This window comes from Dreissena polymorpha, chromosome 9 (assembly GCF_020536995.1).
Source record: "Dreissena polymorpha isolate Duluth1 chromosome 9, UMN_Dpol_1.0, whole genome shotgun sequence".
Taxonomy (NCBI): Eukaryota; Metazoa; Mollusca; class Bivalvia; order Myida; family Dreissenidae; genus Dreissena; species Dreissena polymorpha.
The window spans coordinates 32925917-32944255 of NC_068363.1; the positions used below are offsets into that span (position 1 = coordinate 32925917).

The window sequence follows — 18339 nt, forward strand, 5'->3', positions numbered from 1 at the left end:
AATACAATGTTATTGACTATTCTGGTGCCAAATTTTAGTATTTTTTCTCATAAACTGTCTTCTTATGTCCTATTCCAGATGAACATGAAACATATTAATAATAATTGTTTTATTAAAGGCACTGTGTTCATAGTTTGGGAAAATTACATTTTTTTATAAAGATTTTTGGTTAGAACCCCAGGGCAGGCATATTATTAAAAATATTTGTGATTGTTATTATAAATATTAAAAGCTATTCCAAATATTACAATTTTTTAAAATAAATTCATTACTTTTAGTAATAAATCTTATGAAGGAGCATAGGTATATTAACATTTTGAGCTAGTCATATAAATGGTGAATTCTTATCACAAGCGATAATTTGAGTTCAACGACTTGTCAATATGTAATGTGCTTGTTGTGCTGAAAATTGATTTTTTTTTCATAACCAACGGTCATATAAGGCGTCAGAATGAAACTTAAAGGGGAATTATAAAATTCATGAAATAAGCGTTGTGTGAATCTAAATTTGTGTTTCAGTTCGAGGTACAGTAATGCCTGATATTACTCAGATTGCTGCTGTGCATTTGAAGACGGGTTTTAAGTTCTCGACATATGTGAAGACAACAGTGCCAATTTCTTCCGAAGCTCAGAAAGTGATTGGCATCTCTGTTGATGAGCATGGCATAAAGCGTGTAAATGGTGGAAGTGTTGATAGTGTATCAATTAAAACTTCTCTACATGATTGTATGATGTGGCTTGCAAAGTTTCCCAGAGCCATTTTTGTTGCTCATAATGGGCGCAGGTTTGATTTTCCGGTTTTGGTTAGTGCATTGCTGAACACACACTGTTTTGAAACGTTTTGTAATTGTGTAAGCAGTTTTGTTGACTCTTTGCCTTGTTTTCAAAAATCGTATCCTGGACAGTCACACAAACAGGAAGATCCAGTGAACGTGTTCTCCAGGCAACTTGCAACGCCCACAGTGCTCTTATGATGTTGAAGCACTGGGATCTTCGCTTGAAACATGTAAAATTACTGACAATATGGCCCACATCTTTACTGTGACTGCAATCCATAATTCAGCTTTTTTAAGTCATGAAAAGCCTTAAAGACAAAGAACATTAGATTGTTAGACGTGCTGTTGCATAGAGGAACTCTAAAGCGACCAACAGCTGAAAACATTGCGGGATATGGACTGGCCTTATGTAATTTGAAAGCCATATTTTCTAGTTCCGGAGAGGATGACTTTAGGGATACTTTCATTGCTAAAAACAATGAGGGACTACCAAAAGTCACAGACGCAAAAAATATTTTATCTGAAGTGGTCTCTAAAATCGGTCAGTTTTTCAGTGACGAAAAGTGACGGAACGAGATAATATGGCTTTCAAATGACAGGCGGCCAATCACGCAATGGCATTATTCTGATACTAAATTATGTACATCTAGTTGTCATTAATCTGGCTGTTTTTATTAAAATATATGTTGTATATTATTGTGCTACATGTTTAAAGAAACATGATAACTTATACATCTTTATGCTACGTAATATTTGGACAACGTTGACATTTTGTGGTGAACTGCGCCTGTATTCATATGTTGCCTTTTGACTTTAGGTGACCTTAAGATTGTATTATTAGCTCGGCTATTTTGGGAGAAAACTCCGAGATATTGTCATAGCCTCTTCGTCGTCCGATGTCCGCCGTCGTTCTAAAACCTTTACATTGGCTCTAAAATTAAAGTGCTTCCACTTACAACTTTGAAACTTCATATGTACATGCTTCTTGATGAGTTCTACACGCCACACCCATTTTTGGGTCACTAGGTCAAAGGTCAATGTCACTGTGAACTCTAATATAAAACTTTAACTTTGCCTCTAACATCACAGTGCTTCCACCTACAACTTTGAAACTTTATATGTACATGCACCTTGATGAGTTCTACACACCACACCCATTTTTTGGTCACTAGGTCAAAGGTCAAGGTCACTGTGACCTCTAATATAAAACTTTAACTTTGCCTCTAACATCACAGTACTTCCACCTACAACTTTGAAACTTCATATGTAGATGCACCTTGATGAGTTCTACACGCCACACCCATTTTGGGTCACTAGGTCAAAGGTCAAGGTGAACTCTAAAAATAAATTCTGACAAGCTTTCGCAGCCGAGCGTGGCACCCGTTATGCGGTGCTCTTGTTAATGTATTATTATATCAATATTAATTCAAAGTTAGCTAAATTTCTTTACATGTCATGGTTTATAACTGTAGCTTTTAATAAGCAACTAGAAAACCCCCAAAAAGAAGTGATATACAAATTTATACTTAAATTCATTGCGTGAAAATTCCTGAAATTCATTCAGTGTGTAGAAAATATGTTGTGTTAAATAAATATGTACAATATATGCATTTCATCACACTACAAGTGACATAAAACGTAATTAAAGTTTCTTGTCACTGAACCATTTGTTGTCGTTTTTGCCATTTTATCCAGATAAGTGCATATATTATTTGACATCAAAGGCACAATTCTCTTTCAATTACACTTGTTTAATTCTGTATCTACTAAAAAAATCCAGTCGAGTACGTTTATTAAGTTAATTGTCAAAATATATGTATATCCCATTACAAAAAACTATATATTTTGGATATAGGGTAAATCCATAGAAAACGCCCAACCGAGTCAAGGTGTAGGTGCATTCAACCAAGCATAAAAAGTTAACCGGCTGGTAAAAAGTTTTAAAATTTTGCAATTAGTTGTGATATACAATTTACTATATGGAAATAATAACAAAGAGTGTTTCTGGAAAAGTACCCATTAGGCTCCCACTACCTTAATATCTTAGTCACGGCCGTTAATCACGCGCGCCACCTCTTTTTTGAGATGCATTAATAAATGAGCCAATGCAAATTCCGAGGTGGCGCTCAGGCCCGGATGTTTTGAAATTTAACGGATAAGTTAACAGGGTGATTAGGTTTAATATGATTTTCAAGACAGTTCGCAGTATTTTAACAAATCGGCCAATGTAGTGCGATTCAGCGATTATAAATTCATCTAAAAATGTACAGAAACATTCAATCACAACCCATTTGGAAACGTGAGGACCATTATAAGTTGTGGCATGGTAGAATTCGTAAATGCAAATCGATGTCTTTTGCCTGTGTGACGAGCAAATTCCCTGCCAATTAAATCGCTCATTACATAAAACGATTGCTTTGAACCTGTACAAGTTAGTGCGTGCACAAAAACGTCGGCTTCTAGCCGATCTAATAGATACATTTATATTTTTCAAAAAGAGATGGAGCCAATGCCAAGGAGGTGGCGCTCAGATTAGGAGGTGGCGCCAATACACATTTATAGCTAATTTGAAGTGAAATATTTTATGCTATGGTTTCTCAAAGACCTATAGATTGTAATCTATAGGTCTTTGGGTTTCTATTACGCTTACAGAACTTACATTATTTTTGTAAGTTGACTACTTCAGCACATTTGAGTCGCGTGCGTTTTAATTAGAAAAAGTAGTTTTCTAATGATGTATGGATGGATTTAAACGATCGTCTTTGTAAGATAACATTTAACATGATTTATACAAATATGTTAACGAAAAAAGACCGAGCTTTCTTCATTTTTTGGAGTTAATAGTTGGGAAAAACAACATAACTGAGCCTAATTAAGATTTGTTGACCTTGGTCTTTTAGTAAATTAAGCATTTGGATTAACGGCCACAAATCATAGTTTCAAGAAGAAGTGTTATCTTATACTTATTTCGTGAACTTACATACTGTAAACAAATATTGATGTCGATGAATTATTTTGATAATATTGAACATTAAGTTATTGGTTTGATTGAGTATTACAAATTGTTGGTATACACCGTACAATATGTTTCATTCATGTTGTTGACTTCTTAATTGAGTTGATCACTTATATATTTAAAACACTACATTATATTTATTACATATTGTGTTTATGTTCTGTAAAGATTTGGGCCTTCGTATGTACGTTGAAAAATTAATTTAATATAACAAATATCATTATCCATCAAATCTACGTCATGTGATAATGTAATTGCGATACGACTGTTAATTGATAACATCCTGCATTGGCGCCACCTCCTATCATTAGCGCCACCTCATAAGCATTGGCTCCATCTCTTTTGGAAAACTGCAAAATTATCTACTACGTCGGCAAGAAGCCAATATTTTTGTGCATGCAGCATCTAATGTATGTTGTACGCAATCGTTTGATGCCGTTGGCGATTTAATTGAATCGATATTTTCTCGTCCACACATGAAAAACTCATCGGAATGCTTTTTAAACTCCACCATGCCACAGCTTATAAAGGTTCTCACGTTTTTAAATGGGTTGAGAATGCACGTGTCTGAACATTTTTAGACGACTCAATTTTTGCTGAATCGCACTACATTGCCCGATTTTAAAAATACTGCGAAATATGTTGTACAAACATATTAAACCTAATCAACCTGTAAAGTTGTCCATGAAATTTCAAAACATCCGGGCCTGAGCGCCACCTCGGAAGTTTCATTGGCTCATTTATTAATGCATCGCAAAAAAGAGGTGGCGCGCGTGATTAACGGCCGTGTTAGTAAGAAGGTGATTTTTCAAGCGGTTCCGTAGTGTATAGATTACACGCTCGCTTCACATGTGAGAGGTCCAAGGTTCGAGCCCCAGTAGAATCAAATTATTTTATTTGTGTTCTATGTTAACTTTTTGTTTTGATGTAGACATTTTAGTTTAAATGAATATGCTGTTTTATTGTAACCATTTTTTGTTTTTATTATGCCCATGAAATATATGTGTGAGAGGGTGGGGGTGGGGGGTTCGTAAACACATTAAAACCTTCTTTGTTCCACTATCCTAGCAACCACCTAGTTACTAATAAAGGCGCTATAGAGCGCGAAGCGCGACACCTATTATTAATTGTAATAATGAGTCTTAATAAAGGGAGCAGCCGCTTATCAATGAGGAGCACCATCACAGCACCCCAGTCTCATTACTATCAAATTCTCGTACAGGTTTTTTTTAAGAACCACATATAGAAGGCCGCAGGCCTGACCCGTATCTTGCCAGTGGTATGGACCCTTTGGTATGGACCTTTAGCCCCGCTCACTATCCAGCGTTAAAATTCCGGGTTAACATTTAAACCGACTATTAATAGCTTATTAATATCTTAGTTAGAAGATGATTTTTCAAGCGGTTCCGTAGTGTAGTGGTTACACGCTCGCTTCACATGTGAGAGGCCCAAGGTTCGAGCATCAGTAGAATCAAATTATTTTATTTGTGTTCTATGTAAACCTTTTGTTTTGATGTAGACATTTTAGTTTAAATAAATATGCTGTTTTATTGTAACCATTTTTTGTTTTATTATGCCCATGAAATATATGTGTGAGAGGGTGGGGGGGGGGTTCGTAAACACATTAAAACTTTTACACTGTTTTCATATCAATGAGTACTCAACCCCTATCGTAAATGAGCAACGTAAGAATAAGTTCAGAATCATCTCCCCTTGATGTTGAGAAAAATATGAAATTACGCTTACAAGATGAAGCAGATTTTTTTAAGCATACACAGTTCTGTTCCATTGATGAAAACTGCACACGGATGCCAGTAAAAAAAGGAAACCAATGTAAATAAAATGAACTATGAAATATTTGGGGGTTACAACACAAAATCATAGATAGTGGTTATTTCGGGGTTATAACACAACATCATAGATAATGGTTATTTGGGAGTTATAACACACAATCATAGATAATGGTTATACCAGTATCTTTTTCTATTTTGTTTAAAATAATCGGCCAATATATTAATATTTACAGTAGAAAAACATCGTTCCATGTAACTTCATTGACTGTCTTTTACACTGAAATTACCGACGCCCTTTGATGCTTTGCATCAATACTTATCTTGTATCTTCTTTAATTCCTATTATCTTATATCAGTGGGACATGCGTATACCGGAGTGTACCGGATTTAAGCGAAGTTAGTTGGAATTTACTTCCAGGGTAGCGTCGTTCTCGTGTTTAACGTTAAGAAGTAGAACATATTTGTCTTCGTTTTTTCATAAATAATTTTTTTATACCGACGTCTACTATCTTGAAACAAAAACCGAAGGACGCACAACAAACGTTAAGACGAATGGCGAATTCGTTCAAAATAAATATAATTACAAAGCGGCTTACCGGTTGAAAATAACCGCTACTCCTTCATGAAAAACACAAAAACGACGCCATCTTGAAAGTAAGTTCCCACTAACCGCACTTAAACTCGGTAAGCCCCCGAATACGCATTACGCATGCCCCCTGCCCCCAGTATATGCTTGGCGTTTGGCAAGAAGCCCATGAACACAATTCGTTTTGATTAATTGCTGAGAGCAAACAACCATATTAGAACAAGCACAGCACCGTACGTGAATCGCACCTTCGGCCTTGTGCTCTGTAAGCGGCGTTCAACGGAATACAGCAACAACTATTCATTTTAGATGCCAGCTTTACATTTTTTTTGTAATTCACGTTAATCATCTGTCAACATTTGTTTTTAAGCGTCTGTAGATTAAACTATTTGGGCGTCAACAACACAAATGTTTTAGAGCAATTGCATGTAAGGCCAATTAAATCGTTCGGTCTCGTACAGGTATCATTATGTTGTGCGATACAACTTGTTACCGATTTAAACTTAGCAATATGTAAGTTCAGTTAATGAGACATACTCAAATTGGCCAATTCAGTATTTTCATCTTGTTTTCAAGGTTAACAGAAAATAAAATAAGGAACAAGAATCTATTCAGAAAATACCGTTGATTGCATGCTTAGTATCATATTATCATATCAACTTCTTACAATAAGCAAGCGTTTGCAAGATCAAAGGTGGATCACATATATAATATTAATTATAAAAATACCATGGTGAATAATAACATATGGCTTGGCTGAGTTGCTGTGCCGATACTATATGAAGGCAAAAGTTGGTTGTTCGAAACTTTTGTTCTGTACGTGTTTAGGTAGTTAACATATTTACGTTGTATTTGAGAGTGTTAATTCAAGAAAACATATCGTGGGATGGTTAAAATATAGAATTCTGTGATCACGTTCATTTAAAAGCGTTATTTCTAATTTAAGATCATGTTATTTACCTTTTTTTAATTCATGCACTCAAAACGCAATTAAGCGATACATCATTTAACGCTACTACTGTCCTTCAAAATGTGTCTGTTGATATAAATTACATTATTGATCGTAAACGTGACACATGTTATTTAAACTGGATAACACTCGATGGATTGAGCTTGTACCAAGAAACATCTTCAATTTTAATTGGCTGTTGTTTAAAAAGATCGTCAATAAAATCACGGAGTTATGAGTTATGTTTTGCAAAGAATTCTTAAATGTATTACAGCCTTTCAAATTGTAATATGCACGAACGTAGTTTACAATCTTATCGGAAACAGTTAACGCCAGCCCGATGAGCGGAAAAATACGTCGTCTGATGATTGGACGGTGGTCGGTCTCTATTTGTGATTGAGGTATAACTATGCATAAAGCCGACACCGAAACGTTAACTAGTTTAAGTCCCAAAAATGTTTTAATGTGTCGCCATGAACAAATCTAACTGAAAAATTGAGAATGTTTTCGATTTTTCTTAGTTTAGGTATTTTTTTCAACAAATACGTAAATATCAGTTATTCATTCGGCTCTACTGGCGGGAAATGTCTCCAACATATTATTGGCTCTGAGCAATGGTCAATTAAGATGACAGTATAGGTTAGAAAGCTACGCCGATAAAAGCAAAACAGGATTCGAACATTACATGTGCAATTACATGAAATAAAACCACACACTGTTGTTTTCTTAATTGGCGAAGAGCCAATCTAACTGTTTACTTAAAACCAAAGCATTGTCTCCATTGTCTTGAAAACTGCATTGTAAAATTCATACAGGTTGATAGAAGTCGTGATTTATGTCTTATAAAGGTAGGCTTATTTGAAAAATTTGAATAGTTGTTGTCATATTTTTTAACACTACCAATTCAAATATTAATAACGATGCTAAAATTAACAATATCAATAATGTACAATCATCATCATCATCATCATCATCATCATCATCATCATCATCATCATCATCATCATCATCATCATCATCATCATCATCATAATCATCTTGACGACGACCAAGATGAAAATGATATTGACGCGGTTGCTGATATCGTCGCCGCTGTTGATGAGGATCGTTATTATCATCATCATTATCATCATCATCGTCATCAAATGCATCCTTATTATCCTCCTCCTCCTATTCCTCCTAATCATCATGATCATCATAATCATCACCACCGCCATTATTATTGTTATTATTACTATTATTAGCATTATAATTGTCAGCGTTTTCATCTGAAACGTCGTCGACTATGTAGTCGCCAATAATTTCTCCGCCACCACAATCACCTGAAAGTATTGCAATCATTATCTTCTTCTTTCTCTGATCATGATTAGAAAAGTATATATGCCTGTTTGTAGATGCATCTTCTATTGCAAATCGGTCTGATATATTCGTTGATCGTGGGATGTTTCGGAGGGACTCCTGGACTTCCTGACTGCTCCGTGGTTAGATGTCCGGCTCTTGCTTGCACCGACCCATACACACCGCCCGGCCAGTGTTGTCCTATTTGCAGAATAAGAATGGTTCGCCTAAATGACAGCTCCGCAGTAAGATGTCCGGCTCTTGCTTGCACAGACCCATACACACCGCCCGGCCAGAGTTGTCCTATTTGCAGAATAAGAATGGTTCGCCTAAATGACAGCTCCGCAGTAAGATGTCCAGCTCTTGCTTGCACCGACCCATACACACCGCCCGGCCAGAGTTGTCCTATTTGCAGAATAAGAATGGTTCGCCTAAATGACAGCTCCGCAGTAAGATGTCCGGCTCTTGCTTGCACCGACCCATACACGCCGCCCGGCCAGAGTTGTCCTATTTGCAGAATAAGAAGGGTTCACCTAAATGACAGCTCCGCAGTAAGATGTCCGGCTCTTGCTTGCACCGACTCATACACACCGTCCGGCCAGAGTTGTCCTATTTGCAGAATAAGAAGGGCTCGCCTACCTGACAGCTCCGTAGTAAGATGTCCGGTTCTTGGTTGCCGCGACCAATACACACCGCCCGGCCAGAGTTGTCCTATTTGCAGAGGAAGTAGGGCTCGCCTACCTGACAGCTCCGTAGTAAGCTGTCCGGTTCTTGGTTGCCGCGACCAATACACACCGCGAGGCCAGAGTTGTCCTGTTTGCAGAGGACGTACGTAAACATTGCTCTATAATTATTTTCGGAAATCAACCATACATGTATCACATGTATCTTGTTTTATTATAAATGCATTATGTCATCTGTCATTAGTAAATAATCAATCATATCTGAATTGGAAAGGATTAACTTTGCAGATGTTCGTTGTTAATTAGCCAATCGGGTGTTCGAATACCATGACTACGTAGGAACTAGAACAAAAGGGCATTGGCTCGTAAATGTTTATAGCTAAGCAGGTGGAAATGTTATTTATTGAAAGTCGCCGCCAATTGGACAGTAATTTCTATAAATACATGAACAGAAACGTATTTGGGCAATTGTTATGCGATCTTCAATACTCCTCTTGAGACGGCGCTACCTAATGCTATTTATTTCGTAGTTTAACAGTGAGTCTTGTGTTTTACTCTATTGAAAACTAGTGTTCTATATTTTGATAGGATATCTTATATAAATGTTTACATTAAATTTTCAGATTAGCCGCGTTTTTGAAAAGGAAAAAGGTGCAAAGGCGGCATGCATTTCAATCACAACGGCAATATAAATTGGTGTTTCAACTGATCAGAGACATGTACAAAAATGGATGGCCTATGTATTAAATGCAGATTGAAACATGGGGTGTTATTGTTTAACCTGTCTTAAATATTATACAATTAAATCACATCACTCGTTGTCCCATGCGGTTAAAACTTATCAAATCTTGGGTCATAGCGATAAAATTTGATAATTTTCGTCGTTGGGCTGCGCGTGTTTATTCTGCCAGATCAAAAAGATCTTGTTCAAACGTGTGTATTAAACAATTAGTATATGAGAACTCAAACATGACTGTAATGTGTTTTGTTTCAATAAGATGTCGCCTATTACTAATCTTCTAATTACTCGTTAGGTGGCATATAATTGGTAAGTCCAGACGACGTGTACCAACATAGCCGTTGTCTAATTACTTGTTAGGTGGCATATAATTGGTAAGTCCAGACGACGTGTTCCAACATAGCCGTTGTCTAATTACTTGTAAGTTGGTATATAATTGGTAAGTCCAGACGACATGTACCAACATAGCCGTTGTCTAATTACTTGTTAGGTGGCATATAATTGGTAAGTCCAGACGACGTGTAGCCGTTGTCGTTGTGCCCATTGGTAAGGACAAAAGTAGCCCAACAAAATATGTTTGAAACATACGGTATAATTGAAATCTACTAAGTAATTCGGATATTGTCTTTTTATTGTCCGAATAACTACATCAGTAAGACAAAAGTATGGGAATACCATGAATTTAAATTCACTTATGTGAATATAATAATCAAAACATCACGTCCAAAAGAAATCACTGTAAATGTTCATTGAAATCCAACATTGTCCATATCTTAACCCCCAAAACTACACATCGCTGAGAAAATAATACGTGCATAAAACTATCACAAGCCACTTATAAATTTCCGTCGGGTATTACTGTGACATATTGTCTTTATCAAGTGAGAAAATTTATACATTTTAACACGCAAAAGACTTCGTGAAAAAATCATTTTCTCGCGTCACTAAGAAAAATTTGCATAGTATTACCGGTACTCCTAAAGCAAAAACATATCCTTATTTACACGCACGACAGTATAACCACACATTGTGCAAACAGACGCATTCTTTTGTCCCGGTGGTAAATTTCATTTTGCATTGTAGAAAAAAAAAGTATATTCTTAATTCTCTCAGTCATGATCCAATTTTTACTGAGATACCCTCTATAGAGCAATTACAAAAATACGTAAATGAAATTCTATCGCGATTGCAAAATTGAAATCAGTATTTCTGAAAATGTTCATGTACGACCTCTGAAGCCAATCAAAAGGACCTTTTCATAGATTTTGGCAGATATTCAAGTTTGTCATTACATGCTTTATATTGATAAATGTAAACCTTGAATCTAAAAAGCTCCAGTAAAAAAAACACAATACAATCAAAGAAAGAAAAAAGTAACCCTCAACTGGGCTCGAACCACTGAACCTTGCAGTAAAAGTCTAACGCTAAGACCACACTGCCCCCCGTGCTCATAAAATGAGTGACGTATTTTATACTTTATATAAGCAATCCTCGAAGTGTCACAAAATATAACGATAACAACAGAACTCTGCAAATTATTCAATCGTTTCGCTTTGCCATGGTTGCAACGCTTTATAATTATCAGATTTTTAAATCGTCAAAAGATGCATATTGATAATTTAGTGCATGGTAAATGTTCAGTATTACGGTTCCCTCACATAAATCATAACTTCAACGAAAATTCGCGAATCTGAAACAATTTTGTTAAATTTTGTCAATTTACCAAAACGTGAAAAGGTCACTGTAATCGTTTGTCTGGGAATGATAACGACATAAAGTGATATATTTTCTTATTAAAAGACAATTTGTTCGTGAATGCAAGCATTTGTACAGTTGCAACAGTTTATTGTTGAATTTTACTGTATGTCTGAACAGTGGTAAGGTTTCATTATAACAGTATTTTTAATATTAAATATACAAATGTGTGTATATATATATATATATATATATATATATATATATATATATATATATATATATATATTTGTACGTCAACAATTAAAATGAGTACACTGTTTATTATGTCATAGTTATAACATCCACTTGTCAAACAGAAGTTGAACCATGACGCATCACATAAAAATGTGACGTATTTCGACGACGACAACAACAATCAACACATTTTATACATGCTTTAAGTAACTGGAACGTAGTGTTTTAGCGACGCAATGGCAGTAACCTAAATTTGAAATTAGCTCGGCACTTTAATTCCTTTTCTTACAAAAAAAATACAAAAACCTCAATATAAAGTTGACATGCTTCGTTGCATTTTAGAAATGTGATAGATAACATGTTACACAGTTGAAGTCCACATGTAAGTGGAGTAGCGTATTTTAACGTAACGTATTGTGAGTAACGTATTTTAATTGACATAGTTCTTAAAGGGGCCTTTTCACAGATTTTGGCATTTTTTAACTTATTCATTAAATGCTTTATATCGATAAATGTAAACATTGGATCGTAAAAGCTCCAGTAAAAAATCAAGAATAAAATTAAAAAAAGGAAAAGAACATTGCCCGGACCAGGTTTCGAACCAGTGACACCTTGAGTCCTGCCAGAGTCCTGAAGTAAAAACGCTTTAGCCTACTGAGCTATTCCGCCGAATACATAAACTTGAAGTATTTTATACCTTATATAAGCAATCTTCATAGTTTCACAAAATTTAACGACAAAAACAGAACTCTCCAAATTATTCAATCGTTTCGCGTTGCAACGCTTTATAATTTTTAGGTTTTAAAATCGTCAAAAGATGCATATAATGGCTATATTAGACCATGGTAAATGTTAAGTATTACTGTTTCCTCACAAATATCATAACTAAAACGAAAATTTGCGAATCTGAAACAACTTTTTTTCAATTTTGTCAATTTACCAAAGCGTGAAAAGATCCCTTTAAGCATAAATAGAAGGAAATAAACATTTAAACAATTATAAATGAAAGAAAAACATGCCTATCGACTATTACACGTCTGTGAAACTATGCGCTTTTATTTTCCAGGCAACGTCTTTGAAAAAATAATACAATGAAGACATACATGAATTTTAAAGAAATGGTTAGTACTAAAGTAAAACACAACGTTGATTTTATAAAACACAGGATGATGTTATGATTGGAGATTGAGTGAATTAAAATAAAAGAGCATATATGATCCTGTGCCCTCATCCCAAACAACAGCTAAAAAACACGCTGCGCTTTATATGCCCCTACCGTCGTACAATGTTGATATGATTGACTTCAAACTTTTACCCACACAAATATAAAGGGATAACTTAAATTGTGCAAACCTAAAAGAAAGGATAAATTTTAAAATATTTTGTAACAATTTGTTTATTGTGCTGTTTGTTGATCGAAAAAATACCAGACTCTGATTTATTATTTTTAAGTGTGAGTTGTGTTTCAACCAGTGTCAACCATCCAATTCATTGCACGGACCGTATAAGTCAGTTACCACAGCTGTAATAAGATGTATGTTAACCCTTCCCCAGTCAGAAGCAAAGTGACATGGCTATGTGCAAACAGCATAAAACCAGAACAGCCTGCGAGTAACTCGCAGTCTGTTCAGGTTTTACGCTATTTGCTTGTCATTAGTATCTAAGGTTTCGAGATGACCCTTAAAAACTTGAATCAAGTAAGAAAGGTCTTGAATTAAATTTAATTTTGAAAGGGTCATTGTCTAAATGCGTCAAAATACGTATCATAGTGGTAAAGGGTTAAATGTTGTGTTGCTTGTGTTGTCCTATATTATATATGCAGTAAGTCATTTGTCCTAATAAATGAAGTATGTGACGGTAATGAGTCTTCTGATAACATCGCTGGAGTTTCATTATTCATATCAGCTGCGCTCTGGGAAAAGAGGGCTTAATTCACGTGCGTAAATTGTCACGACAAGCCTGTGCAGTTCGCACCTCCTAACCAAGGATGACACTTTCCGGTACTTTTCGTTTCAAGGAAGTATCTCGTGAACATAAATCGTGTTAAGAGGAAAGTTTAATCCAAAATATGCCTGTGCGAACTGTACATACTAATCTGGGGCGACACTATAAGCACATGTATTAGGCCGGTTTTCCCAGACCGAGACTCATATATATTTGAAACCGAAACTGCACCGCATTTTAAGTAACTAGAATAACGAAAAAAAACAACAGTGAACTGAATTTGAACTTGTATTACTGTATCACCACACACGTGTTTGTTATCTTTTAACTCCCCTCTCTAACTTGAACCGAAAGAAATCGACTCCTAGGTTAACGCTGCGCAAAGGTCGGAGCTTTAAATGTATTTATTATCGTTGTGTGAATGAATAAACTGGTTATACAGGTTTTTGAAGGTGATATATGTCCAATGGTGCGGAAATCAAGATTCCTCGTGCACCGATTTGTAGGTTTAGTCATTCGACAGGCAAGCAGGGTAGAGCGAAGACTTGATTTAAATCGTTTTATTTATTTTCTCAACCACATTTAATTCTGAAATTTGATTTATTTTTGTGTCGTATTGGCGTTGGCAATTTATTAATTAAACAGTCAGGATGAAAGGAGAGATCGCTTCGCCGGCGGGGATAGGGCTGGCACAGTAAATGGACACACGAAGAAAAGTATCATTTCTCACGTTTTTCTCTTGTAAAATGTTTAAAGAGGCATGTCCTTTTTTTTCGGAAAATCATTGGTGCCAATCCTGATATAATTGACTGTATTGTCGGCGATTACGCATTACCATTCTTACAATTACCTGAAAAAAGTGTATCTGGAAATAACCAATCAGCTTTAAAGCAGATAGATTAGCAGATGTTAACGAGTCGGTGCAGGATATGTAAAATAATGGCTGTATTGAAGAATTAAAAGACATCCCTCATGTTGTTAGTCAATCAAATGTAGCCGTGAATGAAGCCGAAAGCTGGATTTGTGATCAATGAGGACAAGTCAATATAAGTACCAGTTCAGAGGCTAGAATGGGTAAGATTAATCTGGGATAGCCAAATGTTTTCTTTTGAAATTCCCGATAGAAGAATAACTGATTAAAAAAATATTCTTTTAAAGGTATTTTCTTCCATGCCAATGGTTTCGGCAAGGGATTTAGCTAGATGTACGGGGGAAATTGTTTCAATGATGCCTGTTATAGCTTATTTATTTCCGAATTTAGATTTTGGTTCTTTGATTCTTTGATTTTGAAAACAGAAGCAGATTGCTTTACACAGTTTTGGGATGCCGATTTGAATTGGTTGATGCCCCTATTTATCTCGTAGGAAAAACAATTTTGCACTTTCTAGAATGCAACGCATATGGCGTTTTGGTGGTACACAGATGGCCTAGTGCAGCATTTTGGCCATTCTTATTTGAGGCTGGTAATGTACGAATGCACTTTGAGAATGATATTATTGTGTTTGACAAAGGGCAAACTATTTGTATGAGTAATAACCACTCTGTTTCAGTTCAAGACCTTTTTCAAGAAATGTTCTTGCTATTCGAATTTAACTATACTATATGTCGTTTATATGTGAATTGGTGATATGAATGTTTTGACTGTTTTGCTATACTTATGGTATAGTTGGGATTTTTCACGTGTTTATATGTGTAGAAATGATTCAATGGATGTTGTTTTTGTATAGCCATTAAGTATGTATAGAAACCATGTTGGTGTATGTCCGTTTGCATCTGGTGCTTACGAAGTCGTGTACAGTACACGAGGAATGGAATATTGCAAAAAAGAAAGCAAAAACAGTACTTGCAAAAAAGAAAGCAAGGGTTAAAAATAATAGTTTTAAAAGTATAATACTTGCAAAAAAGATAGCAAGGGTAATATTTATTTCAAATTGGAAAATACTTGCAAAAAAGAAAGCAAGGGAAACGGTTTTGTAACAGAAAGTCAATTTAAAATGTTGGTGTGTGTGTTTCGTGTCTGTCTGCCTCTGGGGTAGACACGATTGTGTGTGGCATTTCGTGGGCTCATGGGGTTGTGGGATCGTGTGGTCGTTGTAATTCTGGTCTGGTTGTGTTTTCTGATGATGGATTGAAAAGGGCCAATTCTGGGCCGCTGGTTCGGAGGTGCTAAGTGACTAAAGCGGATGTGTAGAGGCTTTGATTCTTTGATTTGAGATTTGTAACGGTGTGTTTGGTGCGTTTTTTTTTTTTGGGGGGGGGGGTGGACTTTGAATTGATAGGATGCGATACAAGATTTTTTGAGGATTGTGCTATAATTATTATTTTCAATAATTATTATTTTCAATAGTTAAACGGTTCAATTGTGCAAGGGCAAACAGGTATTGACATTTTGTAAAACAAATGCAGTTTTATGCCCTGTCTTCTACTTGAAAAAATGTATCTTGGCATATTTTGCACCACATCTTTCGTGAAATTTGACTTAAACCTAATGTTCACGGGTTGCATTCATTTCGGTCAGGGGAAGCAACTGCTGTTGCAAATAGCGGTGTATCTGATAGTGTTAAAAAAGCATGGGCAGTGGAAGACTGTTGGCGCTTAGGATGGCTACGTGAGAGATTCGGATGAAACACAAACAATTGTTTCTTCTCGTTTGGATTTGTAATTATATATGGTACTTGATGTTGTGTGTTGTTAGTTGTGCGTTGTTTTTTTGCCCCGTTCTTTCTCTGTCGATAAAATACCCTGCTTGTCATGACACTTAAACAAATGTTTTTGTTTTTATTCTAAATGGTTAGATGATAAATAATTTATGTTTTTCATAAAATGTAATGGAATATAAAACATAAATGTATTTATTATCGTTGTTTGAATGAATAAACTGGTTATACAGGTTTTTGAAGGTGATATATGTCCAATGGTGCGGAAATCAAGATTTCCTCGTGCACAGATTTGTAGGTTTAGTCATTCGACAGGCAAGCAGGGTAGAGCGAAGACTTGATTTAAATCGTTTTATTTATTTATGCTCTGTTTGTGTGTTGATGTTAATATTATGTTTTATGTGTTTCAGTGAGTTTTATGAGAGCAGACGAATGACTGACTTGAGATAGAAAGGGGCATTGGTTCCGGACATTTTACCATTAGATTTACATGGTTTTCTAAAAAGAATACTTAACGTTAACGATATAGTTACAGCTGATTGTTTTTAGATTTCTCTAAAATTAAAGGTTTCAGGAGGTGATGAAGGCACCTAGACACCGGTCTTGAGCCATGGGTCCTCATACGTCCCCCTGCCATTAAAAGAAAAATGAAAAATGAGCAGTAGGGTTGCGTATCCCGCTCGCGGTTACACCTGAATCGTTCGTTACCACCGATTATTGTTTGGGATGTACGTGAAGTCATGTGCACTTCTCTTACTTGATGGTAATGAATAAATCTTGTAATTATCGCAGCTGCTTTTATCAAAACTAATGCTTCACTTTATGTACTTTTCGCAAATAGGCGTTGTGGATGGGCATAGGGGCGTCCTCGGTGCGCTTTGGGCATCGGCGGCGGACGGGCGGTTGTTAGGGCCGTGGCGTCCTTGGTTGGGCTTGTGATTTTGAATTGTGTAGTTAAATTGTTCAATTGTATGATTTTTAGTTTAGGCTTGACGTCTGATGGGTATTAATATATTCAATTATTCACATGTAACGCATGAGCATGTTTAATGATACGTATAACGACGTGTTCTACAGAATGGATTTAGTATCGTTTCTGTTCTTAAATATATGAGAAGGATGTCGCAACGTTCACTGACGTCTCGAGACTCTTCAACTGAGCGGTGCCATTGGGGTCGATATCTGTTGCTCATTGAACACATACGATCGTCAGAAGATTTGTTTCTTGCATTTATGTGTAGAAAGCCCTCTCAGATACAAACACCCACTCCGTGCGTGTGTTTCAAGAAATAAAATACCCTGCTTGTCATGACACCTAAACAAATGTGTTTGTTTTTATTCTAAATGGTTAGATGATAAATAATTTATGTTTGTCATAAAATGTAATGGAATATAAAACATAAATAAACATAACCGCGTACTAAAATATTAACGTGTACTTCTTTGAGCTAGACAATCACCTTTCGATATAGGCCACTATTTTGTAAGAGATTGGTTTGTCGGTTCAATTTTAAAATTTTAATTGTTAGGGCAAATTTGGTAACCATTGAAAAGCTTGTCTTTACTCCACGAATTATTGGTTTTGTGATCAGCATGTGCTCAATGTTTTAAGACTCTCGCGAATCACTTCAGTTTTGTATACATGGTACGCAATAAAGATGCGAAAACTATATGGACCCGTCTTTAAAGTATGACCTTGTATTAACTGCACGTGACCAATTAACACTAATCGTTATCTGCGACAGCAACACCACGACCACCATCATCGTCATCACCATCTGCACCATGAACATGCTCATCATCAGTAGCAGCACCACATGTACCTTAATGACGTCCCCATCATGAACATCATCATCATCAGCTGCAGAAGAAGCAACAACAGCTGCTGCTGCATGAGCAGCAAGAGTTTGTTATTTTCTTCACCAC

General features: G+C 36.0%; 2 long non-coding RNA genes across 2 annotated transcripts; both read left to right on the forward strand.

The window, feature by feature from the left end:
- Positions 1-7859: 7859 nt before the first annotated feature.
- Positions 7860-9901, forward strand: LOC127844073 (uncharacterized). Its single transcript, XR_008032550.1, has 3 exons — positions 7860-7968; positions 8515-9286; positions 9765-9901. It is a non-coding gene; the product is annotated as an uncharacterized LOC127844073 (long non-coding RNA).
- Positions 9902-14151: 4250 nt separating this feature from the next.
- LOC127844077 (uncharacterized) lies at positions 14152-17737 on the forward strand. Its single transcript, XR_008032554.1, has 2 exons — positions 14152-14198; positions 16647-17737. It is a non-coding gene; the product is annotated as an uncharacterized LOC127844077 (long non-coding RNA).
- The last annotated feature ends 602 nt before the right edge of the window (positions 17738-18339 follow it).